The 18,834-nt window shown below is 32.8% G+C and overlaps 1 protein-coding gene across 1 annotated transcript in view; it reads left to right on the top strand.

The window, feature by feature from the left end:
• Positions 1–8,244: 8,244 nt before the first annotated feature.
• Positions 8,245–18,834, top strand: part of LOC107841015 (thioredoxin domain-containing protein PLP3B) — a gene marked incomplete in the record, with an annotated part of 20,340 nt that continues 9,750 nt past the window's right edge. Inside the window, 1 exon segment of the mRNA XM_047396549.1 lies at positions 8,245–8,338.

Genomic DNA, 18,834 nt, shown 5'->3' on the forward strand with positions numbered 1-18,834 from the left:
TTAAAAACTAATAAAATATAATATAAGCTAGTAAGATAAATTTAAAATGCCTAAAAAAATAAAAATTAATTGAACATTAAAATGATATAAAAACATTAGGTTTGGGTCAAAAATTAGGTGTTTACATTAATAGGCCACCAGGGGATCGTCCGAGAAGTTTCATCCAAAAAATATCTTGAGCCCGCACCCACCTATCGATTTGTGGGCTAACACCCACGATTCTTATCATTTCACTTGTTTGATTTGAAAAATGACTTCCCTGGACCCTCCAAAGCAACATAATCCATTTAATAGGTTGTCAGGGACGAGTGAATCTAAAAAATAGATCCAAATTGGGGTGACTTTCAAATTTTAGTCCCAAAAAAAAAGCTTCCTTAAAATAGCCTTTACCTATTAACTAATTTTTTGGGACAAAATTGTCCCCGATCAATGGAGTAAATTACATAAATGATCTTCATATTGGATAACAACTCTATATTTATATCTTTCAACTTTTATTTTTTTCTCTTTTTAATTTTACTTTGATTTTTATTTTTTATTTTCTCTTTTTATTTTAAATTTTCTCAACCCTTACTTTTTCCTTTTTCCTCCCAACTTTTTTTTTCTTTTTAATTTTTTCTTTCCTTTTTTTTATTCTTTTTAATTTTTCTCAACCCTTACTTTTTTTTCCTTACACCTTTCAACGTTTACTTTTATAAAAAGAAAAACTTTTTTTATTATTCTTTGATTTTTTTCTTTTTAAATTTTTCTCGACCTTTATTTTTATTTAATCTTTCTTTTTTTTATCAACCTTTATTTTTTTTCTTTTCTCTCTCAACTTCTACATTTTTTTTGATTTTTGTTTTTTAATATTTTTCTTCATTTTTTTTCCGCAATTTTTTTATTATTTTTGTTCTTTTCTTCGATTTCTTCCATTCAAGTTACATCTCATTAGCAAGAGTTGACACTACCACATTATAAAGGCAGGACTTACAATTTTTGAACAATAAGCTATGTTTCATGAACAAGAGTTGAAACTACTACATTGAAGAGGCAAGACTTATGACTTTCAAACAACAAGTTATGTTTCATGGGCAAGAGTCCACACTACCACATTGTATTTTGATTTATGAGATGTTTTATAACTCTCACCTTAGAGGAAAGACTTAGCTCAGGGACTTTCAAACTATAAATTATACCCCACGGGCAAGAGTTGACTCTACCACGTTATGTTTTCACTTATGAGATGTTCTACAACTATTGTCTTAAAGGCAAGACTTAGCTCAATGACTTTCAAACAACAAATTATGCCCCACGGGCAAGAGTTGACTTTACCACATTATGTTTTTATTTATAAGATATTCTACAACTATTGCCTTAGAGGCAAGACTTAGCTCAAGGACTTTCAAACTACAAATTATGCCCCGCGAGCAAGAGTTGACACTATCACGTTATGTTTTCATTTATGAGATGTTCTTCAACTCTTGCCTTAGAGGCGAAACTTAGCTCAAGGACTTTCAAATTACAAATTATGTCCCACGGGCAAGAATTGACTCTACCACGTTATGTTTTTATTTATGAGATATTCTACAACTATTGCCTTAGAGGCAAAACTTAGCTCAAGGACTTTCAAACTACAATTATGTCCCAAGGACAAGAGTTGACACTACCACGTTCTGTCTTCATCTATAAGATGTTCTACAACTCTTGCCTTAGAGGCAAAACTTAGCTCAAAAATTTTCAAACTACAAATTATGCCCCACGGGCAAGATTGACACTACCACGTTATGTCTTCATTTATGGGATGTTCTACAACTTTTGCCTTAGAGGCAAGACTTAGCTCAAGAACTTTCAAATAATAAATTATGCCCCACGGGCAAGAGTTGACACTACCACATTATGTCTTTATTTATGAGATATTCTACAACTCTCGCCTTAGAGACACGACTTATCTAAAAAAATTTCAAAGAATTTCGTAACAACAATTCAAGCTCTTAAATTTGCTTTGATGTAAAAAGAAGAAGATACCTTTGCGGATTATTCAATTTTTTATTTATTAACAAAATATAATAGAAGTTGAGAAAAAAGAAAAAAATGATCAAACAAAAGAGAGAAATAAAAAAAAGATTGAGAAAAAAGGAAAGAAAAAAAAAATAAAGATCAAGAAAAAAATGAAAAATTAAAAAATTGAGAAAAATAAAAATAAGAGAAAAATAAAAATAAAGTTTGAGAAAAATGAGGAAAAATAAGAGAATTGAAAAAAGAAAAAAACGATCAAACAAAATAGAGAAATAAAAAAAAGAGTGAGAAAAAAAAGGCAAGAAAAAAAAAAGATTAAGAAAAAATGAAGAATTTAAAAAATTGAGAAAATAAAAAATGAGAGGAAAAAATAAAAATAAAAATAAAGTTTTAGAAAAATGAAGAAAAAAAAAGAGAACTGATAAAAACCAAAAGTAAAAGAAAAATAAAGGTTAAAGCCAAATGAATTAAAAAAAGTAGATAATGCTTGAGAAAAAAAGAAAAAAGAGAAAAAAAATAAAGATTGAGACAAATGAATTAAAATATAAAAATAAAATTAAAGAAAAAAATAAAAAGTGAAAATAATAAAAAATAGAATAATAAAATTAAAGGAAAAAATAAAAAAGTGAAAATAATAAAAAATAGAATAATAAAATTAAAGAAAAAAATAAAAAGTGAAAATAATAAAAAATAAAATTTGTGAGACGAATAAGAATGAAAAGTTTAAAAAATATATTTGAGGTGTAGAGGGGCAAAATGATACATGTACTATATTTAAAAAGTAAATAAGGTTATTCTTTAAAAACATTTCTTATTAGGGTCAAATATCTAAAGTCACCCATATTTGGGTCTAGGATATGCAATTTCCTGGTCAGGGACCATATGAGAAGTTCTGCCCATAAAACTTTCTAGAGCCCATATCAACCCACTTATCCATGGGTTAACACCCGCCAAAAGTCTCAAAAAAGCTGCAATTCCTGTTGTTTCGCCCGTTTGACTTAGAAAATGGCTCATCTAGTCCCTCCAAAGCAACCCAATCCATTTAATAGGCCGTTAGGGGACCGTCCGAGAAGTTCCACCAAAATCTTTTTGGGAGCTCGCATCCACTCATCAATCCATGGGATAACACCCACCAAAAGTCGCAAGAAATTCACAATTTCTACCATTTTACCAGTTTGATTTGCAAAATGGCTCCTTAGCCCCACCAAAGCAACTCGATTCATTTAATAGGTCGTTAGGGGACCACCCAAGAAGTTTTACCTAAATTATTTTCAAAACCTGCACCCACCCACTGATCCGTTAACTAACACCCACTGAAAGTTGCAAAAAACCTGCAATTACTACTGTTTAAAGCATTTAACTTGAAAATGGCTCCCCCAACCCCTCCAAAGAAATCCGACCCATTTAATAGGATATCAGGGGACCGCGTTCAAGAAGTTTCCCCCAATTTATTTTTAAGGCCTGCACCCACCCACCAATCTATGGGCTAACACCTATCGAAAGTTGCAAGAAACCACAATTCAAGTCGTTTCACTCATTTGACTTGGAAAATAGCTTCCTCTGCCATTTCAAAATAATCCGATCCATTAAATAGGCCGTCAAGGGATCCACCGATAAGTTTCGACCAAATTTTTTTCAAAGTTTGCACCCATCCACCGATCTATGGGCTAACACTGATCGAAAGTTGCAAGAAACCACAATTCAAGTCGTTTTACTCATTTGACTTGAAAAATGACTCCCTCAACCATTTCAAAATAACCCGATTCATTAAATAGGCCGTCAAGGGATCCATTGAGAAGTTTCACCCATTTTTTTTATGGAGCCCGCACTCACCCGTTGATCCGTGGTCTAACACCTATGAGAAGTCATAAAAAATCTATAATTCCTGTCGTTTCATCATTTGACTTGAAAAATGGATCCCTAGCTCCTCCAAAACAACCCATTACACAGTCCATTTAATAGGCCACCGGGGGGCCGTCCGAGAAGTTTTGAATCTTGTGCTCTTAAATTAAAGATAAATCAAATATACTAAAATATTCATTAATCTTGTGGTCTTAAACATGTCACGTGAAAAGTTAAAATTTAAAAATTACTAAAGAAGGAAATGATCATTCTTTTTGAAATAAAACTAAAATAATTTTTTTTAAAACCTAGAAAATATGATTTTAACATACTCAAACAAAACATCTCTAGTAAAAATAATTAAATTGTTATAAATGTATTTACATTATAGTGAATGTCTATCAAGATCTATCAAGATTTACTTTGATATCTATTAGGATTTGAAGCATCCGTCTTTTACTCAGACTAGGAGTAAATTTTCCCTATAAATAGAGGGATTTTGTTCATTATATTTATAATCTTACGATCTCTCATCTATCAAGAGAAATAAAGAAGTCTCCCTCTTCTCTCTCTATTTATTCTTCTTGTTTTTTCTTTATATTTCATAACACGTTATCAATACGAGACTCTGCCAAACAAGGTGAGAGTATAAATCTAAAGGTCAAGGTTACTAATTGCTTATGTTATTTGTATTTTTCTATTAATGATATAATTATTGTTGGATTTGAGGAAAAATAATTGGTTTGGAACCACTTATATTTTAAATTTATTCCTCAAGAACAATATTATCAAAAAGGATGATAATATGTTGGGTTCAAGTCCCATGGATTCGTGCCTAAGACGCCTTTATATGGACCAAATATTGAGTTTGAATCTCAATACACCATATTGATGATATTGTGATGGCTAAGGCAAAATAATGAGTGTTTGATGAAAAGTTTGAAATTCGACCCATTGAATATGCTCCTTTCCATGAAGTGAATGTGGTAGCAATATATGATAAGTCTGAAATATGACAACTTACTTCATTCTTGAGTTGTATGTGGTAGCAGTGCATAATATGTCTGAAAGAAGGCAAGTGATTGAATGCACGAATATACGCGCGGAGCGACAATATGATAATGATCATCAAAAGTGATGATATTTTCACACGCTTATATGATTATAAGATATGCTAGAGAAAAATGCTCTACATTATATGTATGACTCGATTTGCTTTTGAAGTAGTAAAATCTTGAAAGAGGTTATAAGCTATCATAATTTGATAGACTTAAGGCACGATTATATTTTATTCCTGGGGAATGAGAAACTTATTAATACAAATGTGCACTTGATTGTGATTGTATCACAACTCACCTCCGAAAGAGGTTGAATAATTTTGAAATCTACTTCTAAAGTAGTAAATCTGAAATTTATTCATGTAATAGTAAATCTGAAATTTACTAAAGAACAAGTATATGTCATGGTAAACTTGGAGTTTACTAGAATAAAAGTTCATAAATTGATATGAACGATTGTGACATCTCGAAGATGTGCATGTATTGAAGAACTAGAAGATTCTTCAAGAATTGTTTATGTCGTTTGTTCTCATGACAAGTTGGTTGGACCAACTAATATTAAGATTGGATCTCTTCAAATCTGAAAATTATAAAAGGTGAATAAGGGCCCGTTCACCTATCATGTGATATGTTGAAAAGATGCATCAATAAGATGTACATTTATGGTCAACCTACGTTTGACATTCATAAAGTTACTTGTTCAATATAAATTGAGCATAATTTTCAGATTGTGTAATCAAGATAATTCATCTTGATGATGATGGTTTAGCATTGAATGTCTTCGATAAATATCTAAACCACTGATAATGAAAACAAAACTTAATGTATTGGTCTGAAATATGATATATTGCAATAGCATTTGTATGCATTAGACCAATAAATTATGATTATTTTTTCTCCCTCAATTGGTTCAAGGTCGGAAACTAATTGTTCCATCTAATAATTTTGATATGCGGTATACGATTAATGAATATACCATAATGCACAACGATGGATTTCTCAAAGAAGTAGAGAATGTATGTTAGTTTTCCTAACATAAGAGGGAGATTATAAGCGCTATGAAATATGTTAAGAATTATCACCATATCCTCATTCAAAAGATAATTCAAGTCAAATGCTGAAAGCATCTCATACTAAGCGCAAATGCTCTTATTTTGTGTTCTTAAAAGACAAAGTCTATGCATGCGTGAAGTGTGGTAGACTGATCGGTTCCAAATGAAATAGTCCTTGAAAAATAAGGAGCAAATAATCATAATAAGATGGCAATGAGCTCTTGAAGAGCCTACGACATACCACTTCATGAAACTTTATGAGAGGTTCATGTACCTGAAAATAATGAAGTGATGAGATCTCAAATGTTATGTGGCACTGTGAACCGATACAAAATGATATATCATCAATATCTTTGACACAATATTGGCTCAATATTGTGAAAGATTACGAGGATATGAATTCTACGTTAATTTAAGCATGCTGACGTAGAAACATTTATCAAGTGACATGAAAGGATGCATCTTGGTAAGTGAAAACTTATTTGATTTGCAGTACAGACACTTGAAGATGTCACAAATAAAATGTTGAATATTGTCACTTTGACAAAATTTGTATGAAAATTTCTTTAAGGATTCAAAATATAAAAGTTTCTGGGAAACTTATTGATAATACTTATATTGTATAAGCTTATAGCTTGAAAATTATTGAAACTCTTGGAGAGTTTTCAAATGCAATAAGATTATTTGCTGAAATGAGAAATATACCAATTTGGATTGGTTATGAAGTGCCATATCTTAGTACAATTGGTGCACTCATGTATCTTGTAAAATACTACAAGACCCAATATAGCCTTTCGCTCAATTTGTTAGCAAGGTATATTTCTACTCCTACTAGGAGACATCGAAATGAAATAAGATACATGAGTTTATTTTATTCTAAAGATTGCAGTCCTGATCTTACTGGTCATGCTGATGTTAGATACTCATCTAACCCGTATAAATCTCGGTCTCAAACATATAATGTGTTCACATGTGGGGATACTGTCATATCTTAGAGATATACAAAGCAGTCTATCATAGCCACTTCATCGAATCATGCTGAGATAATAGCTATTCATGAATCAAGCCGAGAATGTGTATGGTTGAGGTCCATGATATATCTCATTCGAGAAAAATGTGGTGTGAAATATGACAATCTACCCATAATTTTATACAGAGATAATTCAACATACATAGCACATCTTAAGGGAGAATTCATAAATGGAGATAGAACGAAGCACATTTTCCCAAAGCTTTTCTACATACATGAGCTACAAAAGAATGATGATATTAACGTGTAACAAATTCGTTCAACTGACAACGTGACTGATTTATTCACCAAATCTTCTCCAATTACAACTTTTAAGAAGACGGTGCCCAAGATTGGGATGCAAAGGTTTAAGCATGTTCTCATTAGGGGGAGTTAATACGCGCTGTACTCTTTTTCCCTTACGAGGTTTTGTCCCACTGGTTTTCCTTGTAAGGTTTTTAATGAGGCAACCTATATGCGTATTGTTAGAGATGTGTACTCTTTTTCCTTCACTAGATTTTTTTTTCCACTGAGTTTTTTCTAGTAAGGTTTTAACGAGAGGGGTTTTGTTCATTGTATTTACAATCTTGCAATCTCTCATCCATCAAGAGAAATAAAGAAGTCTTCCTCTTCTTTCTCTATTTATTCTTCTTATTTTTTCTTTATATTTCATAACATAAATAATATTTTAATATTATCTGTAATAGCACGGGTACGTAACCTAAAAAAGAAAAGAGGAAAGAAACGTTATTTTGACAATCGAAGCAAGCTTCTCTTTTTGGTGTACCCCAACTTACCCTTCACAGCTCAAATTCTATCATATATTCCAGCTATTTATTCTTTCAAGAAAATTTTCAGTATTATTTATGGAGTAGGGGTGTTCATCGATCGATTCTGTTCGATTTTATGTATTATGAATTTGGTTTATCGGTTATAGATATTTAAATATGTTAAGCCAATAATCAAATGAATAAGATATTTTTTATCGGTTTTTGGTTTATCGATTTTTAGTCCTTAACGGTAGGGATGGACATAAATACCAAAAATAAAAAAACCGAACAGAACCGAATTAATTCGGTTTTTCAATTTCATTTTTTCGATTCGGTGTTTGGTTTTTTTTTTTCATAAATTTGGTATTCAATTATTGAGGATATATAATTCGGTATTCGGTTTAAACTGAATTATTATACAAATACAGACTATTCACTACACAACCCAATTATTTTTTAATAATGTACACCAGCCCAACCCAATTAATCTTTAGGCCCAATCGGCCGCCCCAATTATTTACTAATGTACACTTAGCATTAGCAATTAGCGACGAACGACGGACAGGACAGTGAGCGACGAACGGCGAACCCACCGGAGCGGCGAATCAGGTAACATTTTCTTTTCTATTTTTTTTTCTTCTTTTTTTTTTTTTTTTTTTTTTCTATTTACTGATTCAGTGATTTGTGAAATAAATTCGACTGCTAATAGACACGTAGCACACCTACTTTCACTTTTGATTTTTATAAAACGCAAAATCTTCTATTTTCATGATCGATAATTTGATGCTCCATTGCGGAGGTGTGAGACATTGACTATGGATGGTTTTAGGTGGGGTAGAGGTAGACCGAAGAAATATTGGAGCGAGGTGATTAGGCATTATATGGAGCAGTTATAGTTTACGGAGGAAGGTGTGGAGGTCGCGAATTAGGGGTAGAGGGTTAGGGGCAAGAGTGCGTTGGTAACAATAGTGGAGCTTTTTTTATTTGTATGATTTCGGATAGCTAGTTTTTAGTTTTATCTTGTGGCTGTTGTATTATCTTATGGCAAGTGGTGTTAGTTTATTTTGCAGATTGTACTAGTTTATATGCATTTATGTTTGGTGTTTGTTATACTGCTATCGATCCTAAGTCGGGGGTTTATCGGAAACAGCCTCTCTACTTCGTCTGAGGTCGTGGTATGATCTGTGTACACTCTACCCTTTCGTACACTCTACCCTTCCCAGACTCCACTATGTGGAATACATTGGGTATGTTGTTGCCGTTGTTGTTATATATATTTTCCTTGTTATTTTGCACTATTAAGCTGATTTGGGTTTGATTTTGGGACATATGTTGTAGATTAAACAACCCCTAACTCATAAAATGCATACTTTACTAATGAAGACTCTGGGCAATTTTGCTTAGTATTCTGCCGGTATCTCTGTATTAGTCCACTTTCCTTTTTATTCTCTGTGTAAAAAGACCCTGAGGACTTTAGAGTTTAGTGTTAATTTTATTTTATTCCTTAATTCCTTTTGATTTTAATCAGTGATTTGGTGAATTGGTGAAGAGTGTGAGATTTTTTGTTGATTTTTCAACACTTTTAATTTTGTTTTTTCTTTCAAATTTTACATAGATGGCTGTTGAAAGTCGAGTTAGTATGGATGGTTTAACTGATAGTGTGCCTGATAATAGTAATGACAACTCAGTTGACACTACAGAAAGGAAAGAATGGAAAGTAAATCTACTGCTTGGGAACATTTTGAAAAGATATTTGAAAATGATAACCTAGTTAAAGCAAAATGTTTGCATTGCCATCAGAATTATGCGGCTAATACAACTAAAAAGGGAACAAGTGGGTTGAGATAACTTTTGGTTAGATGCAAAATGTATAAGCCCCGCCCACCAATCTAGTGGTCAAACATTGTTAAACTTCCAAACAAAGGATTCATCGGGAGAATATTGGAAATTTGAGCAAGAGGTAGTTAGGAGAGTTTTAGTTGAGATGATAATTGTAGATGAACTACCATTTAGCTTCGTAGAAAGTGAAGGCATTAAGAAGTTTATGAGTAAAGTCCAACCTTTGTTTCGGATTCCTTCCCGTAGAACAATAATAAGTGATTGCTATGATGTTTATGGTGAATTGAGACTAAGCTTGAAGAAGCCTTTTAGAGAAATGCAACCAAGAATCTGTCTTACAATAGACACATGGACATCGGTGCAAATGATTAAATATATGTGTTTGACTGCTCACTTTATAAACTATAATTTGAATATAGAATTAACTGATATATATTGTTGGAGAGAGGTGACAAGTATTTTGTGGATTTAGTTGAGGTGTGCGAAAGATAGCTCCGACACCATAGTTATTGGTATTTTGTGGATTTATCGAGGTGTGTGAAAGTTGACCTGAACACCACGATTATCGGTATCTTCTGGCTTTAGTCGAGGTGCAGAAAGCTGGCTTGAACACTACTGTTATCTATAACTTGTGGATTTAGTCGAGTTATGTGAAAGCTGACCCGGACATCATGGTTATCAGTATATTATGGATTTAGTCGAGGTGTGCAAAAACTTACGTTCGATACTATCACACACATTTATGACAGAAAAGTTTCACTAAGGATTACTGAAGAGAGACCACGTCATACAATATCCAAAAGCAGTAGATTAGGCAAATCAACTGTAGGCTTAATGGTGTGGTGGATAAAGATTGAATTTTTCAATATCCATCAACTCCAATTGCAAGAAACCTTTTGTGTTTCTTTTCATTTCTATAAGCAGTAGACTCATAATAGGGGTGTGCAAAAATCGAACCGACCAATAAACAGAACTGATAAAAGTGTTTTTGGTTTATTGTTATTGATTTATTGGGTTAACGATTTTTTAATGATTTTATAATTTTTTTAATCGAGTTATTGGTTCGGTTCGATTTTTTCTTGTTGGGTTATTGGGTAAACCGATAACTCAATAAGAATATTCCAAATTACAAATGTTTTGGTTCAGAAATTGGTGTTATTTTGTTAGTCTGATTTTTTTCCCCAATCATTGCTTACTGTGTATCATCTTTTCTCTCTTCTTATGATGAAACTAGTATTGTACCCGCGCAATGCGCAGAAAGTATTTAAGATTAAAAATTATAAAAAATTATTAATACTTCTTTTTCTTGATCATATTAAGTTTCATTCATCTTAAATTACAATAAAATTTGTATTATGTGCAGTAAAATTTAAAATTTATTCGTGAATCCATAAAATTATTTATGAATATTTAATGTCATCTTTTAAATTATGTGTGTTTTTAATCAAAAGTAATACAACTCCTATAGTTTAGTATATCTAAGTTCAATTTTTTTAGCATAATACATCACCTCAAGCTATTAAATAACCATCGTTCTTGATAAATAAAATTACAACATTGTATTACCAACAACAAAAAACATTGCTATTAAATTAATAGTAAAACATTGTGAATAGTGAACTAATATTTACGTAAACTCTTTTGAGATTGCTCACATTACATAGATGAAATAATACACGACTTTCAAAAAGAATTTATCTTTTCTAAGTGTAAATCCGAGCTAATAATTTGTGTATTCTAGGCACACTACTAATACCTCTATGTCTACCTAGCAGGGACTAATCGGAGCATTCTACCTATCTACCTCTGTTCAGCGTTATCTCTGTTGTACAACTTCTCTATCTGTTCCTATCTTTCCTATACCACTGTACTATTTTATGCCCATATACTCTGTATTTACACTCCTCTTTCATCTGGCTGCATATCATAGTTGGTCGCTGAACTTTGTGATTTCACACTGCCTTGTTCCTAGCACTCCAAATAGCATATACCAAAGCAACCAGAACATCAAGTGCAAAGCTTCTACAACGTCTTCGTTTAAGTTTTCTAAACACTCTTCTCCATATTTCAGGATGAGATGTCTCTATTCTCTCTGTATACCTAGTCACTAGTCACTGCAATAACTCTTGTGCACTTTCATAAAGGATACTTCCTTAGTTGACTGATCTGCCTCAATTAGATTGAACAATATACAACAGAACGACAAATAATAAATATTTTTTATTTGTGATGTTCCATCCAAATTAAGAGTTAGCCGAATTATCAAATGCTAAATCTTCATCAGTATAACACATTACTGTTCACCCATATTTTCACCGGTAGCGACACTTTAAGGTTCCAAAGTTATCTATAATTTAAGAAACGTGACTCTTCTTAATACTATTCTTGAAAATTTACGACATATCTTTATTGTAAGTAAATGTCATACAAGCCATGATCACAAGAATATACATGAAGTCTTGTTTATGTATAGGGTACTTGTTTGCTAGAACGAAACATGAATTAAGTGATAATAATATTCTAAAATCTAGCAAATGTCGGATACTTAAATCTATAGGCGAATGAAAATAAAATTGATTTAGGTTCTAGATGCTCTCCACTACGTATAAGTTCTTTGGCAGGCCCATAAATTTTAACTCTTACACTTTTGAAATTCTAGAAGGGTATCTCGGTTCACTAAAGCTCCCGCTATGTGTAGGGTCTGGGGAAGGGCCCCACCACAAGAGGGTATATTGTACACAAATTTACCTTGCGTTTCTGTCAGAGGCTATTTTTAAGGCTTGAACCTGTGACCTCCTGATCACATGATAGCAACATAACCAGTTACTCGAAGGCTTCCATTCTCTTTTGCCATTCTATTACAATCAATTTGTATTGTGGATGTTCTTGAAAATGTTCTCTTATTTTTCTCCTAAGCTTAACTTGCAGATTCCATTATAACTTAAAGTATACCAAAGTAATAAACCTCAGCTGTGAGATGTTTATAGATCTGTGTAACAGGAATAAAAGGTTGAAACAAAAAGATGGAAGAGATTTATGTTCAATCTCCAACCAATTAACAACCAATTCTTTCCTAACATGTCTTTTATTCATAAGCTGCCTCACTTTCTCAACATTTTTCCATATCCCAATTACACCTTAAATACTTGACAACAACAAATACGCGACAAAGAAAGCTGCAATGATGTTCAACTTGTATGTTGTTTTCCTAATGCATTGTCATCTCATTTTTGAGTTATACATGAGGTCAAAAAGAGTGTTTTACTAACATTTCCTTGTCAATTTGGTGATACCTTTTATATATAAATCACAGATGAATTCAAGTAGTCATAAGCCAATGAGTAACACTACTTGATTTAAAAAATTGGTAATTCTTAATTGCCACCTTGAGCTAAAAATTGGTAAGTCTTAATTGCTACCTTTAGCAAACTTATTATAAACAAATTGCTGATGAAAAGTTTTTTTCAATATAACTTTGACATAATCTTGAATAAAAATGGACTTAAAATTAACAAAAAGGTAGTGTGGAAATACCTGAAAAAAGATTATGATAATTCAATATTTGAGAGCCTTTCTTCCCCAGCCACCGAGATTATTCAATAGATTAACCATATAGAAGAAGAATCATGAAATTCAATGAAAGATATATAAAATGATTTTTCCTTACCCAGACCCGATCAGAATATTGGGCAGTGTTGAAGATTAATCAAAGCTTACAAATTTTAAATAATTTTATGCCTTTTATGCTTATCATAATCATCTCATTTACTGAAAATTTACTGCAGTAAGCATATAAAATTTGTAGAATTAGTTGCAGCATTGAAACAAAGATCGATTTATTTTAGCATCAGAAGAAAACTTTGCAGAAAGGATAGTAGAAGGTAAGTATAGTTTCAAAATAAAACGGAGATGAAGAAGATACTTGTAAACACATATGGGTCGGCTTCATCTCCTCTTGCCTTACCTTATTGCCTTGTTTCTTTATTATCAAATTGTTATGGTTTCCCATTTGTTGTTTTATCCTAAGTTGCTCGGACTCGGGTGCGGGTGTCCGATACGGGTACGGATCTAGAAGTCGGATCTTTCACGGTCTCAATTTAAAGATTTAGGGATATGGATCTATGGATGGATACGGGTGCGGGGATTCGGCGAAAAATAATTTAAATATCTAAAAATAGAGTTATAAAACATAAATTTTGAGATATTATGTGGAAAACTTAAGGAGAAAATATTTTTCAAGAAGAAAATCCTGAATGGAGATAAAAAGAAAAGCAATAACATAGAAATTTCTATATACAAGGTATTCCATTTTCTTCAATTTCACCTTAGCTTTTATTTTGATTATAGAATTTCTTAAATCTGTCCGGACTTTCCCGATCGATTTTGGTCAAAGTAACCAAAATCGGTTGATCACATCGGGTACGGATCCCACACCTACACCTACACCCACACCCACACCCACACCCATGTTGTGTCGACACGAGTGCGGCACCGAAAGTGAAGAGTCTGAGTAACTTAGGTTTTATCTGCCTTAAATCCGTCTTTCCTAAAAATGTGGCTATAAAAATAGTGAAGCAATTGTTAATTTTTAGCAGTTACAACATACATTCCTGTAAATTATCACCCCTTCCGATGAAATACATAAGACTGTCATTTTAATTTTGGGTATAATGTGATATCCATGTCGGAAGAAGCACAAAATTCCAGTATAATATATATATATATGAAAAACAATAATGAAGGAACATAAGATCTTACAGGATAAATTGACAATGAAAACAAAAAATAAGATCTGAAAATGGATTACAAATTCAACTAACATGGCTTGTTGATATCTACATGGAGATGAAAATTTGTTTTTGATTTCTTCATGGAGATGGAGATTTGCTTCCACTTTCAAGAATTGGAGAACTATTATCTGAAAATTGCGAAATTCTGCCACTAAACCCAATTTTTATCACCGTTAATTGAGAAGTTAGCAAATTTAAAAATTAAATCTTTCAATTTTTTCTCTTTCTTTTATATTTTCTGCTTGGATATGGATAAACAACCATGGGATTGAAGACCGCCAATTGAAAACTAACTTTTCAGTTTTTTAAGAATTCCTAATTCAAATTGAACAGTTATTGTAAATTTAAAATTCACAGGTTTTATTAGTTAATCTGTTGCTATTTGTTATTTTTATTTTAAATGAATAATAAATACTAAATAATAATCTAACTATTTTTTTGTCTTATGATGCCAAATGGCTGATTTATAGGTTGTCATTTGGCTTAATGGGGAGGCTTTATCCTCTCTTATTAATAATAGATTTGTTAGTTCCCACTCAATTTGGTTGTTTCCTGTTGAATTTTTACAAATTTCTTTGTTAATTAAATTTATTTCTAATCATTCTTTGTTCGGTAAAGTGCTATGAGTCTACAAGAAGGTGAAATTAAGATGATGTCACTTCTGTATGAAATAAAGAAATTTACTGTGATGAGAGCTTGAATTGTTTTGAATATTAGGGTCAAGACCAAATTTGGAGGTGAATATTTCTTTTACAGTATAGAATTCACCCAAGGGACAAACTTTTGGACCTTTTACTTTCTTCTTTTGGATGGGTGATTAAAAAAGAGTTCCTCTTTATATCAAATATAATATATGCTATTGTCTTCATCTTTTGGAATGAGCGAGTACTTTGTTTCATGACAAATTTGTCTTCGCCAAATCTACTTCCTATTTGCTTTTGCTTAAGGTGTATCGTTTCCCCGTGAACATCTATGTCTCCGGTTTCAGTAAATTGTGAAACTGTATTTCTTAGTTTTGTCGAATAATTTTGCTCATTCATTTATATCCCGTTTTGGGAATTGTTGTTAAGTAAATGAAGAGGAGGTCCTGTTTTTCTGAAAAAATGTACGTATCTACAATAAAGTGCAGTTGTGTTGCTATACTTGATGGTCCCAGAAGCTTGTGTAGCAAAATGTTGATTCACAATGCATATTAGTATTGCTCTCTTCATCGTGTATTGACTTGTTTTTATTCTTCTCCGTGTAATCATTTCAAAAAATATGATTCAGCCTAAAGATTATTCTTCTCCATTATGCTATCTTCCTCAAAACTTTCTTCATTTATAACCCATTAAGAGATGTGACTGTCCAGCTTGTTCTTGCTGCAATCTCGTATGAATTCTGCCACGCTTTAGAGAATGATCACTCACTGGACTACTATAGCCTTTTTCGTGAACTTGTGGAGCTATGATTGCTTAGTGTTCATGTTCCTTTATACTACTTTTGTTTTTTCTCTTTCTTTCTCTTGCTCCATAACAAGTGTTTTAGCATTTCCATTCTCAACTTCTGATGATCTGTTTAATTCTTGCTTTACTTAGTTCTCTGCCCTGCTACGTTTAATTCCTGGGTTACTTTGCAGAGTCTGTTTAGTGTATGGTAAGTGATGTTTGTTTAACGAAAACCTTACCTTGTACTCAGTGCGTTGATACTCTTGCAATATTGATAAGAATTATGTTGATTTTATAAAGATCGTGTATCTTATATAAAGAAAAACTTCTAGGTACATAGTTTCTAGAGAATAGTAGTTGTTGAGTTGTCAATCTTATTCTGTTTAGCCTTCCACCATATAGAAAGTATCCTGAGAAAGTTCTTGCTTTGTATTTTGAAATTATGGTAATGATGAACAAACAGTAGTGAAAAACTGATGTTTTATGCGTGCTAATTTGCAAAGTAAATGTTAACATTAAGCCAAAGAAGTAGTGCAGCAGCTGTAGTTAACAGTAGTGAGAAAAAGTGATGTTTTATGGGAGCTGATTTGCAAAGTAAATGTTAACATTCGGCCAAAGAATAAGTGAGTGGAGCAGCTGTAATTTTCCATCTATACCTTTTAACTGTCTTGGACCTGATTTGAAAAATTAGCATGTCCAATTAAGACAAACTTCTGCTAGAAGATATCTGCTGAATGAATTTGATGTAGCACAATGTTTAGAGGAACTTTCTAATGTGCTAAATAAATTATACCACACAATTTGTTGAAGGAATAACTTCAACGTGTTGTAAGATAACGCATTAAAGACAATTTGAATCCACGGATAACAAGAGCTTAATCCAAAGCCCTTAAAATACAAGATCTAATTCAAGACCTTAAAAGAAAACACAAAGTTTCATTAATGGAAGAGTTGAATTAAAAACTACATAGCTAGAGATCATTGCCTCTATTTATGGGCTTCAAAAGCCTTTGTACAACTCATTGACAACTCATTTTCTTAATAGCTAAGTATTCTAGAATTATGTAAAAGATAAACTTGACAACTAGTAGCAAAATTCAAATTGACTTTCTCGTTCTGTTAGTTCCAAAATTGATTTTTGATTCATGAAGGTTCTGGACTAGGTTTAGAATTTTAATGTTCCTCATCATTCTCCTATACTTCTTTGAAACTCGACCTCAAGTTTTCTTCGTAAAGTGTGCTCTGGATGATAGAGTGAGAGGTCAGCCACATTAAAAGTATTTGAAATATTCATCTCACTTGGCAAATCTACCCCATAGGCATTGTCGTTGATCTTCTTTAGAATAGTATATGGGCCATATTTCTTTTGCTTTAATTTTCCGTGAACACCAGTAGGCAATCTCTCCTTTCTAAGGTATACCATTACTTGGTCACCAACTTGGAATGACATTAGCCTCCTATTCTTATCTGCCAACTGCTTGTATTCCTTGTTTGATGCTTCTAATACATCTTGAACCTCTGTAAATAATTCCGAATAGTTGTCACCAAATGTCATAGTTGATCTTGAATTCTCCCTTGTTGGTAGCTTCACTAAATCAACCACATGTCTTGGAACTCTAGTGTACACAATGGAGAAAGGGGTACGACCCGTAGACCTATGCTTAGAATTATTGTAGGCAAACTCCGCAAGGGATAAAGCTAAATCCCATTGTCCTATCTCCACAGATGCATCAAATTAAATTTCCTAGAAATTTGTTCACCACTTCTGTTTGGCCATCTGTTTGTGGATGGGCAGTGCTTGAAAACTTCAATTTTGTGTTGAATTGTTTCCATAAAGTAAGCCAAAATGCAGCAAGAAATTTGCTATCTCGATCTGAAATAATTGATCTTGGAACACCATGTAGTCTAACTAGTTCTCTGAAGAAAAGATTAGCTACATGATGGTCATCCGTTGTTTACGGCAAGGGATAAAATGAGTCATTTTAGAAAATCTGTCTACTATCACGTAAACAACATCATGTCCTCGCCTTCTCCTTGGTAAGCCAAGTACAAAATCCATTGATAGGTCTTCACAAGGTGCACTTGGAACGGGTAATGACATATAGAGTCTGGTGTTTTAAACTTGACCTTTGTATGTTTGGCAAACGGGACACCTTTGCACAAATTTGCCGGCATCACTCTTAAGTTGTGGCTAATAATAGCGTGCTTCCAAATTAGCAATAGTTTTATCATGCCCAACATGGCCGCTAAGATTACATGAATGCATCTCTCGAATCAACTTGTCTCGTAGAGAACCTCTGGGAATACATAAGCGGTTTCCATTAAAGAGATATCCATCCTGTACCACAAAATTCTCTTCTAATAGTAAACCTTTCGTTTGTTTCACCCAGATTCGCCCGAAGTCTTCATCATTTTCATATAGTTCTTTTATTTGGTCTACTCCTGGTAACTCAGCTTCAAAAGAAACCATGAGACTTGCACGTCGGCTTAAAGCATTTGCCACTCGATTAGTTTCTTCGGACTTGTGGACAATAAGATAATTGAATCTCTCCAGGTATGCTGCCCACCTTGCTAACATGCGATCCACATGCTTTTGACTTCTAAAATGTTTCAAGGATTGATGATCAGTGTAGACAATGAATTCTTTAGGCATTAAATAGACCTCCCATGTCTTAATTGCTCTTGCTAGTAAGTACTCCACTTTTGTCTTGCTTCACTTAGCTTCTCACTAACAGGTTTCATTTCTTGTGATAAAACAACCCCAATGCCTACTCCACTAGCATCACATTCCAACTCAAAGGTCTTGTTGAAATCTGATAACACTAATACAGGAGCTTGTGACAACTTTTCCTTAATCTCCATGAAACTAGCTTCAGCTTTTTCATCCCATTTGAACTTCACTTTCTTTAAACATTCAGTGATTGGTGCCATGATTGTACTGAAGTTCTTCACAAATCTTCTATAGAAAGTGGCTAAACCATGGATGCTCTTCACTTCAGAGATAGTTTTTGGAGTTTGCCATCCCTTTATTGCATGTATTTTAGACTCA

The sequence above is a fragment of the Capsicum annuum genome, chromosome 9 (genome assembly GCF_002878395.1).
Source record: "Capsicum annuum cultivar UCD-10X-F1 chromosome 9, UCD10Xv1.1, whole genome shotgun sequence".
NCBI lineage: Eukaryota > Viridiplantae > Streptophyta > Magnoliopsida > Solanales > Solanaceae > Capsicum > Capsicum annuum.